Source organism: Sparus aurata, chromosome 3, assembly GCF_900880675.1.
Source record: "Sparus aurata chromosome 3, fSpaAur1.1, whole genome shotgun sequence".
Lineage (NCBI taxonomy): Eukaryota > Metazoa > Chordata > Actinopteri > Spariformes > Sparidae > Sparus > Sparus aurata.
This window is the reverse complement of record NC_044189.1, coordinates 3,077,058-3,090,871: the sequence shown is the minus strand read 5'-3', so window position 1 is coordinate 3,090,871 and position 13,814 is coordinate 3,077,058. Positions and strand designations below refer to the sequence as shown.

General features: G+C 41.6%; 1 pseudogene; it reads left to right on the top strand.

The window, feature by feature from the left end:
* Window positions 1–933: 933 nt before the first annotated feature.
* LOC115579278 (immunoglobulin lambda-1 light chain-like) lies at window positions 934–9,397 on the top strand (annotated as a pseudogene).
* Window positions 9,398–13,814: the final 4,417 nt, after the last annotated feature.

The following is a 13,814-nucleotide window of genomic DNA, read 5'->3' as shown; positions in this document are numbered from 1 at the left end:
CTGCCATTCCCCACCTCTCTGATCAACTCCTTCCTCACTTCAGGCCTTATTCCAGCTCCTTTCAAGACAGCCACAGTAAAGCCACTCCTAAAGAAACCCACCCTAGACTCAGCTGACATCCGAAACTACAGACCTGTATCACTTCTTTCATTCTTCTCTAAAACCCTGGAATGTGCCGCCTACAACCAACTGTCGACCTATCTTTCTGAAAATGACCTCTTTGAATCTAATCAGTCAGGCTTCAGGACCACTCACTCCACTGAGACGGTCCTATTCACGGTGACTGAGTCACTCGCTGCCGCCAGAGCCTCGTCCCGTTCATCCTTCCTCATTCTCCTCGACTTATCCTCTGCGTTTGACACAGTCAACCACCAAATCCTCCTCTCCACTCTGACTCTTAAAGAATCTTTGACAAATAGCAGTTACAATACGAGATGAGGGCTTGACAATTTATTCTATATTTCTTTTTACTTCATCAATGGTGATATGTCGTGGTTTCTCTCTTGTGACAAATGTACTTATTAAAGTCACTTTGCACAAAAGCATCTGCTAAATGCCTTAAATGTAAATGCCAATGATAACAAGCGGCTTAAGGCAGTTGAATGTTAATGAATGTTAAGTAAAGCCTATCCTTGAAGAGATCGAAAAGTTAAAAATGGACACAAATGCTTTCCTCTTTCAATGTGAGTTGAAGAATTTTAACTTCTTTCGTTGAATACCACCTGTAAGTTTATTCAAGGATGTATCATACAGAACTCATAGGGAGGGTCCAGGTTGACATAAGTGAATTATTTCCATAGAGAGCCACTTTGCATCAGCAGCACCATGCTCCAGTGCTCTGGGAGAGTTTATAGTCCTGAGAGTTGAACACTGGATGACTGACAGCTGTCCTTCATGACAACAGAAGACACAGAAATCCTCCTCATCAAAAACATGACTTTGATCTGCGTCCTCATCTGGACTCTCCTCTGCTGCTGCTTCACAGGTAAAGTCCAGAGAATCAAACTCCTCTCCTCTATCAACATCCGTCCCTCTGAAATGAAGCCCACAAAACCATGACGCTGCTTTATGTTTTTGTCTCTGTGTCCTCAGAGTCCAGAGGTCAGATCACAGTGACTCAGCCTGGAGCAGTGAGCTCTGCTCTGGGAGGCTCCGTCACCATCAACTGTAGGACCAGTCGGGATGTTTATGTTTATAATAGCTACCACTATTTAGCCTGGTACCAACAGAGAGATGGAGAAACTCCTAAACTTCTCATCTTTGATGCTCATAGAAGAGCATCAGGTAATCCAGGTCGTTTTACAGGCAGTGGATCAAACTCTGCCTTCACTCTGACATCAGTGGAGTTCAGGCTGAAGATGCAGCAGTTTACTACTGTCACAGTGTTCATGAAATCAACAGTAAGGGTGTGTTCACACAGTGAAAAACCGTCGTACAAAAACCTCCCTCAGTCAGACTGAACAGAAACTGAACTGACTGCTGCAGCTGGAAGCTACTGCAGAGACTGATACACTTCACTGAGGACACACACACACACACACACACACACACACACACACACACACACACACCGTTTTATCAAGCAGATTCATAATGTCATACATTGATGCTCCAAGCACCAATAAACTTGCATCAGAACAACTTCAGTGACAAACTGAAGAAGAAATCCAGTTAATTCCTCCATCACAGCTTCTCACCATGAAACAAATGAAACAGGACCCGGTTAAACACACAAAGTTTATATTTTGAGAGAGAATTTATAAGGAAGCATGGCACACAACGAGAACTAACTGTCTACCATTAATGATTCTCTGCCCTGCTTCTGATGTGAAGGCTTATTCCACACATGGCTAATGGTCAGCAGTATCCTCAATAAAGCTTGGACAGCAGTGTCCTGCTTGTGATATATCGGTTTAGCCAACAGCAGCTAATGATCAGCTGCGACCTGAAGAGCAATAAATGTAACCATATGATGAATGCTGATCTACACTTTGTACGTTTGGATTACTCATCTCATTTTCATAGACCTATTTCATTGAGTATAACTGATACAGAAGTGCAGATTCTTCTACACCTATCACAATGTAAAAGAACTTACCAAACAAAAAGGAGTAGTTTAAAAACAAGAGGATTCATGCTAGATACAAGGAAATACCCTCATTGGACATTAGAATGTAGAAATACCAGCCCATCTCTAAAAGCCTGTTACCTTTGTAGTTGAGGTAAATTGTAGTGCCTATGTGTTTCTTGCACACCCTGGGCTCTAAGACAATAGTGTATAGTGAGAATACAGGATGGGACAGAACTAGATGCTCCCCTGTAGACAAGAGTGGGAATGCTAAAGTGCAAAGTTCTCCATGACCAGGAGCGTTGATCAGCTCTGAGGTGGGCATCAGAGATAAGCTACAGGAAAGGGCCCACACCAGACTTTCGGAACTGACTCAACTATACATTGTCATGTAAGTATAGAGAGACCATCCTGTCCACTTTAGCTGACATCAGCAAAGTTAAGTAACACACACAAGAGTTATTTCATAGGGGGTGTCAGGCAGACCCATCCTTCTTTTCTTCCATTGGACAGATGAACCTTTAATCCACCAAAGTGACCAATTAGGAGAAGTAGGCGGGTATGGAAAATAGACTCTAAAAGAGGCTTGCACAAAAAAGACAGAGGGGTGGTAACTGGTAGATCTCCTAAGATCAAAGGCTCGATAGGACTTCTGATAGGGCAGAGGGCGAAGCATTTTGGCATTGCTTTTGCAAGAGATTTGAGAACCCAGACATGCGGCTGCACTTTGTTCGGACGCCGGCTTGAAATCTGTTTCAATAAAGATTGCAGGGTTCGGGTTATTCCACTCAGCCTGGCCTCTGCAGAATTCTTTTATCAACATAATACACGCCGACACCTTTGATGAAGACAGCCCAGAAACTACAAAATCAAGACCCAGGTGCTGTTATAGGATTACAGCGTTGTTCCTAATCTCTTGAGTTAATTTCAGTTTGGAAAAAGCACCTTGGAAAAGTGATGAATATGCAGCCTGTTGAGATATGCAAGAACATGTGTCCACAAACAATGAAGCCAGAAGAGAAGACTGATGTGAACATTTAGTGGTGAGGAGATAAACTTTCGCAACGCTTTCAACCATATCACATGAACCTCTTCTGTAGAGGGAGTTACCCAGTTTTCACTGAAATGTTAGTACATGGACTTGAGACAAAGACATCTGTCCAACTCTAACTGATAAAGACTTCTATGTTTTCTAGATCTGCCCACATGTCCAAAACTTCTGCTAGGAGCTTAATCAGCAAGAGCTCAGAGAACCTCAACAACTTTTCCGTTCTCTTGCATCAAGCTCTGTCACTCTGATGTCACCGCTGAGACGCCCATCGTCACAGGCGATGCCCACCTCCAACCTCTCCCTCCACCAGACCCTGAGCCCCTGCATTCCCTCTCTTTTCTATCTTCCTTGTCCTCTCCTCAGGCCAAGCGCTCCTACTCCATGGAACATTTGGAAGTCTACACCTCCAATGCCGTGGAGTAAGAGTCAGGCTAGAGTTTCCAAGGTGAGATGAAGAGTTAGTGATTAAGATGTTCCTGACTTCTTTGAATATTAACTTGTTTCTCTGAATACCACCCACCTGTAAGTTTATTCTTGGACGTATCAGACAAAACTCATGGGGAGGGTCCAGGTTGACATAACTGAAGCATTTCCATAGAGAGCCACTTTGCATACGCAGCACCATGCTCCAGTGCTCTGGGAGAGTTTATAGTCCTGAGAGTTGAACACTGGATGACTGACAGCTGTCCTTCATGACAACAGAAGACACAGAAATCCTCCTCATCAAAAACATGACTTTGATCTGCGTCCTCATCTGGACTCTCCTCTGCTGCTGCTTCACAGGTAAAGTCCAGAGAATCAAACTCCTCTCCTCTATCAACATCCGTCCCTCTGAAATGAAGCCCACAAAACCATGACGCTGCTTTATGTTTTTGTCTCTGTGTCCTCAGAGTCCAGAGGTCAGATCACAGTGACTCAGCCTGGAGCAGTGAGCTCGGCTCTGGGAGGCTCCGTCACCATCAACTGCAGGACAAGTCAGAGGGTAAATGATGGAGTGGACCTTTTCTGGTACCAACAGAGAGATGGAGAAACTCCTAAACTTATCATTTACTATGCTAGCAATCGAGTATCAGGGATTCCAGGTCGTTTTACAGGCAGTGGATCAAACTCTGCCTTCACTCTGACCATCAGTGGAGTTCAGGCTGAAGATGCAGCAGTTTACTACTGTCAGAGTTTTCACTGGCCCGGCAGTGACCTTGTGTTCACACAGTGAAAAACCGTTGTACAAAAACCTCCCTCAGTTAGACTGAACAGAAACTGAACTGACTGCTGCAGCTGGAAGTTACTGCAGAGACTGACACACTTCACTGAGGACACACACACACACACACACACACACACACAAACACACACACACACACACACCGTCACACTTCTCAACTTCCATTTATATCCAAATATAATCCCATGCTCTTACATGAGTTGCCATATAATCACGAGCCAAACAAGGACAGCTTATGAAAAAACTTCTGACCTATGACCTCAGCTTGATACTGTATCACATCAAGACAACATGAAGACACAGAGCAGGACCATAAACAATCCTGATCATTGTTGGCCCAAAATAAGCTAATTAATGTTAATTATAACTGAGATTATCTTAAATAAACAAAATTATGTTCAGTGAAGAACATTTAAATGTCCGCATGAAAAAGAACACAAGACAAAATTATCATCTTTATTGACAGACTCGAGGTCCAGATATAAAAGACACACACAATATACAGACAGACATAAGATTACTCATAGATAGACTTGTGTCTTCAACGGTTAAAAAAACATACAAATGATGGTTCCAATATTTCCTAAAAGCTGGAGGAATATCTTTTCTCACTTTGGGTCAATCAAAGACATTATAATCCAATTCTTTGACTCAATCAGCCGACGCATACATTTATAGATAAAATTCCTAAGTATTGTCTGAAAAGTGGGAACATTACAGTTCACAAACATCTTGCTAGCACTTTGCCACCTTGGTTACTTTAACAAGATTCTAAGAGATTCTATCTTTACTCTTACCACTAAAGAACATGATTCAAAACAAGTGGCAAAAAAATTCTAGAACATTTTTTCTAGAAATGAAAACACTTTCTGCCTAATCCTCAATAGTACCCAACCTTGGCTACTTAATGAGAGATGTCTTGGTCATGACCTTTGATTTCAGTTTCATACTGGAACACATTTATTTTAACTATATTCATTAAAAAAAGAAAAACATTATGACACAGATCTGCTTTACAAACCTTCATTATCAACCATGGCTGCATACGTAAAGTCACATCACGTTAAGACAGGTGCACTGAGTAAAGATATGTTATTACAGATTCAAGATGAATCTTCATGAAACTTGTTCACAGATGAACAAATTATATTTGATTATTATTCTTGATTAAAGTAAGAGAGATTTTGTAGTTGTGGAACGTCCGCCTTGAGCAGAAACAAGATAATTCCTCCTCAAAATGAATGTGGCAAGCCCTCCAAAGACAGCAGCCAAATATTTCCACCAAAGAAGCTCACTGACCAAGCAGGAATGAAACAACCAATGGTTATCTAAATGTCACAATCTGTTATGAGACAAAATCTGTTATGAGACATCAAATAAACTGCCTAACTATCAAGGGAAATTTAAAAAGCCTCAATTGACATTTTTATTAGAGATTGACGTAAAATAAGAAAATGAACCAGAAAAGAAAATATAACCAACAGTGTACCATAAATGTTTTTTTCCACCAATAGGCTTTAACCAGCAATGGTGAACGGTCAGCAGTGACATGAATAACCCCACCATCAGAGACTAGAGGAGAGAAATGCCTTGCTTTGTATTTAAAGACTTAAAATACACTGCCTGGCCAAAAAAACAGTCGCCACCTGGCTTAGGTAGGTCAGATAATAGGTAAGAGCCCCCTATTGGATCATTACTGCATGGGCGATTATCTTTCAGCTGGCAACAAGTTATTTAACCCCAACTGATGCAATGAGTAGCTTCTCATTTCTTAAACAACCATGTCGAAAGACACATCCCATGGTTGTGGAACAGATGTTAGTCTGTTTGAGAAGGGTCAAATCATTGGCATGCATCAAGCAGAGAAAACATCTAAGGAGATTGCAGAAACTACCAAAATTGGGTTAAGAACTGTCCGAAGCATTACATCACTTAAACTTTTGGTTAAAAACAACAGTAGAACTCAGGCCTATGTTTAATAGTGAAAGTAAGAGCATTTCCACACGCACAATGCAAAGGGAACTCAAGGAATTAGGACCGAACAGCTGTGTAGCCTTAAGAAAACCACTGATCAGTGAGGCGAATCAGAAAAAAAGTGATGAAGTGATGCACCCATCATGCCTAGTGCCTACTGTACCAGCCTGTGGAGGCAGTGTTATGATCTGGGGTTGCTGCAGTTGGTCAGGTCTAGGTTCAGCAACATCATGTGCCCAAAAAATGAGGTCAGCTGACTACCTGAATATACTGAATGACCAAGTTATTCCATCAATGGATATTTTCTTCCCTGATTGCACAGGCAAATTCCAAGATGAACATGACAGGGTTCATCAGGCTCTAATTGTGAGAGTGGTTCAGTGAGCGTGAGACAACATTTTCACACATGGATTGGCCAATACAGAGTCCAGACCTTTACCCCATTGATAATCTTTGGAGTGTGCTGGAGAAGGCTTTGCGCAGTGGTGTGACTCTTCCATCATCAATAAGATTTTGGTGAAAAATTAATGCAACACTGGTCGGAAATAATTCCTGTGACATTGCAGAAGCATATTGAAACAATGCTACAGCGAATGTGTGCCGTAATCAAAGCTAAAGGCGGTCCAACAAAATATCAGTGTGAGTGACCTTTTTTTTTTTTTGGTGCTGCCTTTTTTTTTGGCCAGGCAGTGTGTATTAATATATAATGGTCTGCTATGATCTGTGACCTGAATATCATAGTCAGGAATAGCTTGAGGACAACAATGGCCAAGTTGAGATTTAAAATTTAAAAGCTGTAGACAGCAATGGCAAACAGTCAGCAGTGACCTAAATAAGAAAAAAAAATGAACAATATGATACATTTATATCAAAACATTCTAGTTCTGGATTACTCACCAGACTTTCAACCTATTTATAGCTATATCTAGGATGGAAGTGCTGATTCTTACATGCATCATCAAGCAAAGGAGAGTTGATTGCAAACAGTCTGCAAGGTTTTAGAACATACCCTTCTTATACAGAGGAATTTAGAAAAACAGGCCCATGCTTAAAAGCCTGTTACTCGTGTAGTCAAAGTAAATCAAGACCTAGTTGCTATTTTAGAATTACAGCCATATTCCTCATCCCTTGAGTTGAGGTAAAGAATGGCTGGGCCACTGTGACAGTAGTAGTAGGTACCTTTTGCAAGTATGTTAGTTGAGGAAAATCAACATATGACGCTCTTCTAGATGTAGCAGCATAGAAATAGGGCTGTCTTGCACAGCTGACCACCAGGGCGGCAGTACATAAGTAGGGCCCTCCTTCTTGTGCTCCTAGTGACGCGTCACTTCCGGGACAGAGGTGTTTGCCCGTGCAGGTAATGCTCCGCGCTGCTGCTGCTGCTTCATTCACGTATTGCTCGGTGTCCTCATGCTTAAAGTCTATGTGTTTTCACTGCAGAGCAGCGACCGAGTGCTCTGTACTCCGTTTGATGCCTGGTTCTCTCGGGCGGTGGTAAGTGTATTTTATGTTTATTGTTAGGGAATGCTCATCAGCTGGCCGAAATCCACAGGTGGCGAATCACGTGACTCCACGATCAGCTGATTGGGACTGCTGCTGTTTTGTTTCTACTGCTTTGATACACGACGTGGTCTCTGCTGCTAAATACACGATCTTGTCCCCTGCTGCGTCGGACTTGTTCATTGTTGCCTCTTTCTTTGGCTTTGTGCTGCTTGGTGGCGCTGCTGTTATCTGTTTTTTTGGCTACAGTCGTTTGCATGGTGGACTGCCGACACCACATTTTTAACCTCTTCATTTCTTTTATTTTAACCGAATGGTTGTGAGGAGTTAATCCCTTATTTTTGGATTGTTTGTTTTGCTTTCTTTACTTTCTTATTGTTTGGATTAAGTAAATTGTTTTGTTTTGGCAATTGTGTTTAGCTTATTTTGTGAACTGTTCCTTGCTTTTTGTTGTATAATTTGTTGTACATTTTGGGTTAATTATTTCCATTATAACCTTTTTTTTCTCCTTCTCAGTGGCTGCAGGCTGGTGGTGGTGCTGTGACGTGGGTGGTGGTGTCCCTCCTCCTTGTGTGCTGTGCTCCCTTGGATTTTGGTGATACCACAGTGTGTGACTGCCACGCGTGTCTGGGTGAACCCTTTTTCTCTAAGTTATTTTTGTTGAGTCCCCTTCCCCTTCACTAGCTCTTCCCCCACCAGTAGGCCTCAGCCCCTGATTAGGCTCCATTTTCATTATTTGGTATGAATGGCAATTTTTGTCAAAATATATATACATTTTATCAGTGAAGTATTTTTGTAAACTGTGAACCACATGTCTTGCCTGTTGAGTGGAACGAACCTATGTTTTTTATAGCTGTAAAATAATTCCTTGGGTGTAATTCCCAAAGTGGCGTTGTTGAGCAACCCAAAATTCACATAGAGAGCCTTAGCCGCGCCACATAGACTTTACCGGAAACACTTTCTCCTGGCACAAGTAGACCCTAGTACTATGACAATGTTTTAATTTGGAAAAGTGCCTCTGAGAACTGATAAATATGCGGCCAATCCAAAAGACGTGTGACTATAATCACAGAATCCAGAAGAAAAGACTAATGTAATGAGAACATTAAGCGGTGAGGGATTAAACCAATGCTTTTAAAGATGACATGATACTCTTCAGCTGAGTTAGTTGCCCATTGGCCAAAATGTTACTACATGGACTTGAGACAAAGAAATCTGTCCAACTGTAACTGATAAAAACTTCTATGTTTTCTGGATCTGCACACATGCCCAAAACTTCAGGTAGGAGTTCCATTGGCAAGAGATTTGAGATCTGCAACAACTTTTCCATCCTCTCCTGCAGGAGTGTATCAAGCTCCGTCACTCTGACCTCACAGCTGAGACAACCACTGTCCCGGGTGATGCCCACCTACCACCTCTCCCTCTGTCAGGCCCTGAGCCCCTGGATTCCTTGTCGCTTCTATCTTCCTCCTCCTCTCCTCAGGCCAAGCGCTTCTACTCCGTGAGCATTTCCACTGGGTGGAAGTCTACACCTCCAATGCCGTGGAGGAAGAGTCAGCCGAGAATTTCTAAGGTGAGATGAGTTAGTAATTAAGATGTTCCTGACCTCTTTGAATTTGAATTTGTTACTCTGAATACCTCCCACATGTAAGTTGTTTGTTGGATGTATCAGACAAAACTCATGGGGAGGGTCCAGGTTGACATAACTGAAGCATTTCCATAGAGAGCCACTTTGCATCAGCAGCACCATGCTCCAGTGCTCTGGGAGAGTTTATAGTCCTGAGAGTTGAACACTGGATGACTGACAGCTGTCCTTCATGACAACAGAAGACACAGAAATCCTCCTCATCAAAAACATGACTTTGATCTGCGTCCTCATCTGGACTCTCCTCTGCTGCTGCTTCACAGGTAAAGTCCAGAGAATCAAACTCCTCTCCTCTATCAACATCCGTCCCTCTGAAATGAAGCCCACAAAACCATGACGCTGCTTTATGTTTTTGTCTCTGTGTCCTCAGAGTCCAGAGGTCAGATCACAGTGACTCAGCCTGGAGCAGTGAGCTCTGCTCTGGGAGGCTCCGTCACCATCAACTGTAGGACCAGTCAGGATGTTTATACTTGGAGCAGCTACCACTATTTAGCCTGGTACCAACAGAGAGATGGAGAAACTCCTAAACTTATCATTTACGCTGCTAGCACTCGAGCATCAGGGATTCCAGATCGTTTTACAGGCAGTGGATCAAACTCTGCCTTCACTCTGACCATCAGTGGAGTTCAGGCTGAAGATGCAGCAGTTTACTACTGTCAGAGTTATCACAGCATCAACAGTCAAGATGTGTTCACACAGTGAAAAACCGTCGTACAAAAACCTCCCTCAGTCAGACTGAACAGAAACTGAACTGACTGCTGCAGCTGGAAGCTACTGCAGAGACTGATACACTTCTCTGAGGACACACACACACACACACACTCCACATATTTTCCACATTCATATCTCATTTACTAAATATTTGGGAAAGGCCAACCTGGGACAACTAATGACAAAAGTCTTGATCTATACAAGACTTTAGCACGTTTTGCAGATTCATCAGGACAAGACTTCCTGACTCAGTCTCCTGGAGCTCAGTCTGTTGCTCCAGGACAGACTGTCTTCATCAGATGAAAAGTCAGTTCAGGTGTTGGTTAACACTTGCAGTTGTATCTTCAGAAAGCTGAGAAGCTCCTAAACTCCTTATTTATGAAGCTCGATCCCGTCAGTCTGGAGTCTCAGGTGGTTTCAGTGGGAGTCAGTCTGGGACCAACTTCATTCTGACCATCACTGGAGTTTACTACTGTCAACAGGATTAAAGCAACTGATTCACACGGTGATCCAACTTTTCAAAAGAAGCTGATCTGAATGAACAGCTGCACAGTAACAGAGACACTTCAGAGGTTTAAGACATGATGACAGAATCAGACTGACCTGTATGCCATTCTCCACCTCTCTCAAGCCTTCACAAAAGGCCGTCTTCACACCCTGATTGGCTGAGAGGAGAATGTCCCAAACTGCTTCCCCTCATTAATTAGCAGCCAGTCTCACAGCCTGTACACAGTGATCTGAATCCACTGCATCAGTCTAGAGGAGGTTTGAAATTCATCCCAAATAAAACACATAGCAAGTCTTTAAACATCATTTTTAAAGCATTTCTGATCAAATCTGAACTACATACAATTTATATTTTAGTCAGAGATTTCAGTTTGAACAAAGCTCATCACACTACGTCTTTAATGGGCTTGTGTTCATAGAAAAGCACATCACTTGTGATGTATGTTAAAATGACCCTGCTGATAATGATACCATGATGATATCATATGCTCATAAAATCCTTCAAATGCAATAAATTCTCTTCACACTTTATAGTTTATAGGATTCATTTTACTTTGTGGACATTTGTAAAAACATGTGAGTCTTCAACCAATGGCACATTTCATACATGAGACACATACAGTGTATCTGTCAGAAACCCAGCCCAACCCCAGCTCCTGCTTTATGTTTTTGTCTCTCGTCATTGTACAAAAACCTCCCTCAGTCAGACTGAACAGAATCTGAACTGACTTCTGTAGCTGGCTGTGTGGGCTGCAGCTCCCCCTGTTGGCCAGTCTGAATCATAGTGTAAATACAAGTTAATTCAAAGTATTCTTTGAAAAAACTAATCATTGTAACAGTTTCTGGTCATGTGCTCATGGATAATTTAGTTTGTACTGTTTTTCCAATGTGATAAATACGTTGAATCCGAATGATAAAAATATGGTTTTCTAGGCTTCCTGCAGCAAACAACATGCCTTCACCTCAACAAAGACTTGAGGAGTAGCTCATAAGTACTGCCCATAGCAAATTAATATTATGGTTAATAATTTAAAATCGCTAATTTCTCAACAGTGAATAGTTAAAACCATATAAATTGAAATAGAAAAAAAGGCACACAGCTCCCAGTAGTGAGAGCAAAGCTTTATCTCACCTCTGTGTCCACACTGGTTTATAGCTGCCCTGCAGAGTTTATCCTGCAGATCCAGTGTTTTCTTATGTTGTTGAAACAAATCTCTGTGTACTTTTGAGAAAGTACTGACAGGTGTGATTCTGAGGACAGACAGAATGGACAACGTCAGTATCTGAAACATGACACATAATTAATTACATTCATTGAATGAAACACCACAAAGTGAGAGGTCTTCAGCTTGTACATGTGAAGCCTTTATTTAAGATTTACAGTTTTGACCGATTCTGCAGCTGCTGAGGTTAAATATCCTCGTTAACTTGGATCACACTGTTTGTCCTTCTATTGTTTCCAGGCAAGCTTCAGATTTAACAAAAGAACATTTACAACATTTTTCAGTTGATTATTCTTAATTTTATTACAACTGTGCACATAAGATGTTGTGCCAGTGCAGGCCTGCCCTAAAGAACGTGATCATCTCAGTGCTGATGTCTGTTTCCTGGAACCAAAACAGCAAACCAGATACATTGTTTTCAGCATAAGTTATATAGTGCTCTTTTAGAAATGACAATGTAAAACTGATAGCATCGCAATACTAGCGTGACACCATGTAATTTATCACTGAATAGTGATGTAACTTCATGGTACGACATGATGAAAACCATGTCTAAAGTCTTTAAGAACAGTATATCATTGTATGCTGATGATAGACTACATTTTCTTTCAAATTATTAAAACTCTATCGAATATTTTAGATTCCTGTCAACTACATTTGAAAAATGATTTAGTTAAATTCTCAACTTGTTTATATTTGCTTTATGATTTTACTGCTGAAATTAGACACTGTCAGATGACACTGAACAAGTTAGAGGATAACTGTGTCAATGCCTGAAGTAATCCCAGAGAGTTTTAATGTACATATCACCAGTGACAAGAAAATTTCACCCTGATATGAGTTATAATCCTGAACATGTGAAAATATAGAATAAGGGATCCTTTGTTGGTATAAACACACATCCATGATGAAATATTTTATTCAAAGAACAAATATATTAATTGTATTACAGCTTTTAAAGCACCTGATTCTGCAACAATGAGAATTTCAATATCTGAAGTTGAATAATGTTAAATAGGTGTGATGACAGTAACAGTGAGTGAGACAGAAAGACACAGAGTTGCAGATAGAAAGAGTAAAAGCAGTAAAAGTAACCAGTAAAACAACTCGACCCACTGCAGAGAGAGAGATTAATAAAGTTTATATGGGCTCAACTAAACTCCATCCTGTTGGCTGCAGCAGAGGAGCTTCTAGTTCTGTTGGTCTTCCTCAGATTGGATGAAACTGATCTTGAATGTTTCACTTCCCTCTCTGAGCTCAGTAACCATGGCAACAGACAGGCATCACTGCTGAACCATGACGACAGACAAGTTTCAGTACTAAAGATAAAAAGTTAAAGATTGCATTTTGTTCCTCTGACGTATTTATGTTAAAAACCCAAATTCACAAAGAAATCAACAATGACATGCTGCTGATCAATGATCTGATCAAGTGATTGATCCATTGATAAACAGCATGATGGGAGTAATCCAAGTCCCTGTTGGAGTCAGTCAGAGCATTTCCATAGAGAGCCACTTTGCATCAGCAGCACCATGCTCCAGTGCTCTGGGAGAGTTTATAGTCCTGAGAGTTGAACACTGGATGACTGACAGCTGTCCTTCATGACAACAGAAGACACAGAAATCCTCCTCATCAAAAACATGACTTTGATCTGCGTCCTCATCTGGACTCTCCTCTGCTGCTGCTTCACAGGTAAAGTCCAGAGAATCAAACTCCTCTCCTCTATCAACATCCGTCCCTCTGAAATGAAGCCCACAAAACCATGACGCTGCTTTATGTTTTTGTCTCTGTGTCCTCAGAGTCCAGAGGTCAGATCACAGTGACTCAGCCTGGAGCAGTGAGCTCTGCTCTGGGAGGCTCCGTCACCATCAACTGTAGGACCAGTCAGAGTGTTTATTATAGCAGCCCATACC